The sequence below is a fragment of the Macaca fascicularis genome, chromosome 12 (assembly GCF_037993035.2).
Source record: "Macaca fascicularis isolate 582-1 chromosome 12, T2T-MFA8v1.1".
Lineage (NCBI taxonomy): Eukaryota > Metazoa > Chordata > Mammalia > Primates > Cercopithecidae > Macaca > Macaca fascicularis.
This window is the reverse complement of record NC_088386.1, coordinates 54,364,068-54,368,511: the sequence shown is the minus strand read 5'-3', so window position 1 is coordinate 54,368,511 and position 4,444 is coordinate 54,364,068. Positions and strand designations below refer to the sequence as shown.

Below are 4,444 nucleotides of genomic sequence, written 5' to 3'. Positions count from 1 at the left end.
TCCATAATAAAATGTTTAAAAGAAAGAGTTTGTTGACATGATTCCCAGAACTGTCCCTTGACTCCCAAAGGGGTTCAGAAAATATGGGAGCTGGGAGGATGGAGGTGACCACTTAGCTTTATAAGTGTGAGTACACAAAAGAGATGTTTGGGTCAGCCCTCAGGGAATAAGATACTGAGACTGATTATTTTCAGGGTGAAAGATGTTTCCTTGGGAGCATTACGTCAGGTCAGAGCAATATCAGGGAAAGTTTCAGAGCACTGGAGAGCTATAGGGATCTGTGGTGTCAGCCTCCACCTCAACTGAGAAATAGGAGAGGTGTGGCGTAAGTAGACGCATTCTCCGCCTATTGGCTAAAAACAAATGTAATATCTGTTCCTATCAGTTAAAGCATCGAATGTGATCTCTATCTATGTTCAGGGAATTAAATTAATATTTGGAATTCGGAAATGGTTTGGGAGCTTGCTCTATCCTCTCCATGCCTCAGCATGTAATTGCAATGCTTTCAGGAGTAATGCATTCCTTTTGAGTTAATGATAGATTGTTTTCTTTTGTTCCCCTAGTGTTCTACAAAGTACTCTAATTCACTGTTAACGAGGTTCCAGACTGCATTTCCACCATTTGTGCTGCAAAAATAGTCTCCCATAAGTGAAGTCGACAAAGCAGTGGGCTTGAGCTATCTTGCCAGTACCACATCCAAGAGAGTGTTGGACAAGAAGATCACTTGAGCGAGGGGCAGACTGGGCTGAGCAGGAGAACAGGCTGAGCTAGAAATCCCATGTCAAGGGACTGTGTGCTAGGACATGTGTCCCCAGGGAGCAACAACATGGGCAGCGACAGAGGTGGAAGAAGTTCTCTTGGAGTTACAGAGGCAGCAGCAACCCTGGTGAGAGCACCCAGTGCCCAACCCCTCCACCCCTCATCTAGAGGAGTCGAGTAAAACGACCCTGCCTCTCATTCTGTCTTCCAAACCTAGGGGGGTCCTTTCTGAGAAAGGAGGAGAAGATGGGTATGTGAGAGCAGATATAGCTCCCATCCTCGCCCTTGCTGGACTGGCGGGTACTGGGACGGGGCAGGAGAGCAGAGAGCTTGGAATTCCCTGCTTTTGACATTTTGTTTTTGTGACTGAATTTTCAAAATGAATGGGATGCCAGGTGCGGTGCCTCACGCCTGTAATCCTAGCACTTTGGGAGGCCAAGGCGGGTGGAAGACCTGAGCTCAGGGGTTTGAGACCAGCCTGGGCAACATGGTGAAACCCTGTCACTATTAAAATACAAAGAATTAGCTAGGCGTTGTGGTGCATGCCTGTAATCCCAGCTACTCGGGAGGCTGAGGCATGAGAATTGCTTGAACAGGGAGGCAGAGGTTGCAGTGAGTCAAGAAAGTGCCACTGCACACCAGTCTGGGGGATAGCGCTGTCTCAAAAAAAAAAAAAAAAGTATGCAACACAACATATAGAAACGGGACTGGGAAGTGATGGAATTGAACGGAGACATCATTAAGACATCAAGGGAGCCTAATGCTCAGAGTAAAGCACGGATTTCACAAGAAGGAGCTGGGAGGAGTCAAATGGTTTCATGCTTACATCCCAATGAGTTGCCGCTCCTCAATGATTATAGGGTTTCTTCACTTCCCCTATCAGTACAACAAAAAACAAAAACAAAAACTTTGGTGAAGATTCACTTCAAACTAGACAAAGCCTGTCTTTGACAATTGCCCTCTGAATCTTTCTTTCCTTCTGCCTTCTCTCCCTCATCCTGCAATAAATCCATGCCCTCCTGCAACCCTCCTTGCAATTAACAAGAGCCAAACTTATGTACCATCAAGGACACTAAAAATAAGTATCTATATTTTCTTCTAATATTTTGCCTACTGTGACCTACTTTCAGTTAAATTTCAAAAGCAAATGGGTGAGATGTGCCCTAAATAAACATGCCTATGAACTCTGCTGTAGCGTTGGCTGCATAGTTTTTGTACCATAACCAAATACTTGTTTTCTATAGAGAGCAAAAATTAAGAAGATTTCCTGTGTTGATACGTTGATATTTAAATTATAAAATTTCACTTGCTTCCTCAAAAATCTATTTATTTGAGGACCGTTTCCCACTGATAATTCTGGTCTTAAAGAGCTCTAGTTAGTGCTACCTCTGATGTGCCCAAGTCACATGTAGAATCACTTCCAATCTACCCACATATGTGAAAACACATTTTTCAGCAATTATAAAATCAAGAGCTGTGAAGCTTCCTTGCAAATAGAGCATTGTATCAGCTGATGTTATTTTAATCATTCACTTTTAATGAGGCACCTATGAATATCTTTAAAAATCAGAGTCAAAGGTAGGCTGTCTCCTTAAAAAAAAAGTCACGTTGTGGTTTGAGGGTTTTACCGACATTAGACAATTATTGTAATAATTTAAATACTTCAGCTTAGCAAGATACATGTGTGTGCTTCCAAAGTGAGTTCTAATATTCACCCTAGCAGTTGCTAATTAACATTTGAAGTAGTCTAATGGAGAATAACACTCCAGGGGGTGGTTTGTTAGCATTTAAGGGCCCTAATCAGGACCCTGGACTTGGAATCTATAGCTACTACAGCTCCTTCAACTATTCCTTTCTGAATCTACACTAGCGAATTTATTATTTAGCATAAGAGATGTTAGAAATAACTTTTGAGGCTGGGCATGGTGGCTCATGCCTATAATCCCAGCACTTTGGGAGGCCGAGGCAGGAGGATCACTTGAGGCCAGGTGTTTGAGACCAGCCTGGGCAACATAGTGGAACCCCATCTCTACAAACAGTAGAAGAAGTTAGTACAGTGTGGTAGTGTGTCCCTGCAGTCCCAGACACTCAGTTTTGGGTGAGCCCAGAATGCTGCTCCAGGCTTGGGTGTTTGTTTAGTCTTGCGCCTGAACTGAAGGCAGTGTCCAGTCATTTGATCCACTGGATTCTGCTCTGCGACGTTGTGGCGTCTGGTTCAAGTGTGGCGTCTGGTTCATAGTCTTCATGGAAGACTATGGCCAGAGAGTCTGGAGCTTACCAAGCTTATGAGGCTGATTTGCCTGACTCAGGCTTGTTTGCTGATAGGCCCAAGACTCACTTTTATGGACCTCATCACCCAGTGACCCTGTGCAGGGGCAGAAGATCCAAGCTCCCACGACTCAAAGGGGCGGAGGCCCCAGCAAGGCACTAACAACTGTGTGCCACCAAATTGATTTGAACAAGTTAACAACATTTAACTATCCACAAGTAGTTACCATGAGATGTATTTAATAATAATTTTAAAAAAGAGGGCCAAATAGGAAAAAAAAATCTACATGTGATGATCAAAATTCAAGGAAGATTTATAGAAAAACATGTGGTTTTGTCTATATAATAACAATAGAATTATATGGGGCCTACTATGTGCCAGTAACTATTCTAAGCCATACCTTGGTAAAGACATACTATTATCTTAGTACTATTATTATTTTAGAGACAGAGTTTTCCATGTTGCCCAGGCTGGCCTCGAACTCCAGGGCTCAAATGATCCTTCTGTCTCAGCTTCTTGTACTCAGAAACCAAGGGACTACAGGTGTACACCGCCATGCCCAGCTCATCACATTATTATTCCCATCTTACTGATGAGGAAGCTGAGGCACAAAATGTGACTTATCCTAGGTTCTACAGATCAGGTAAGTGGGGAAGCAATGATTTGAATTCAGGCAGTCTGACTCTGGAATCCAGGCTTGCACCTGCTTTAGATAACATAGTTTCCTTTCTGAAGAATAACAGTTGGTATGTGACTAGAAGCCACAATAGGAACTTATAGGGTTAAAGAAAACTGGACTTGCTATAAAAGCCCAGGGGAAAACTAAGGAATTCTGAGGTTTTCCTTGACTTCAGAAAAGGCTCTTACCAACAAGAGATTTTTTTTCTGTCAAGCATCATTTCAGCAGCAGACTTCTGTGATGAATTAAAAATAAAGATCTGTCACTTGGTTGATGATGTGTATAACAGTTTTCCTAGACGCAACAAAACTGTGGAATTTTAGAAGGCTTTGAAGAGAAAGGCAGACAACTTGCTTCTCTCTTTTCCATATTTGACTTCCTCTCTTTTTATATCTCCCTATAATGTCTTATATCAGAACAACCATTTACACGTGAAGCTACTGATCTAAGTCACAGCAAAACATTCATGTTTTTCTATGTTCCTTTCAGCCTCTCAGTGAGAGCAAGACTTGGGATAATCTGATTACTGGCACGGTTATTTGGTGGACCCTTCACCGGCAGCTGTAAACCTGATCTTGCATCTTTCCTTTGCAAGTTCTTCTCTGGCCATGGCTCTTAGAGGGGACATAAACCACCAGCCACAACCATCATTCTATGGATGTTTTTTTACCCATTTATTCATCTTAATTCCTGCAACAGAATTTTATCCACATATTGGATAAGCGAGTGTTTGGAGG

At 42.6% G+C, this 4,444-nt stretch overlaps 1 non-coding gene across 1 annotated transcript; it reads left to right on the top strand.

Moving 5' to 3' along the window:
• The first annotated feature begins 333 nt into the window (after nucleotides 1-333).
• Nucleotides 334-525, top strand: LOC123568206 (U2 spliceosomal RNA). The gene has a single exon (XR_006691420.1). It is a non-coding gene; the product is annotated as a U2 spliceosomal RNA (small nuclear RNA).
• Nucleotides 526-4,444: the final 3,919 nt, after the last annotated feature.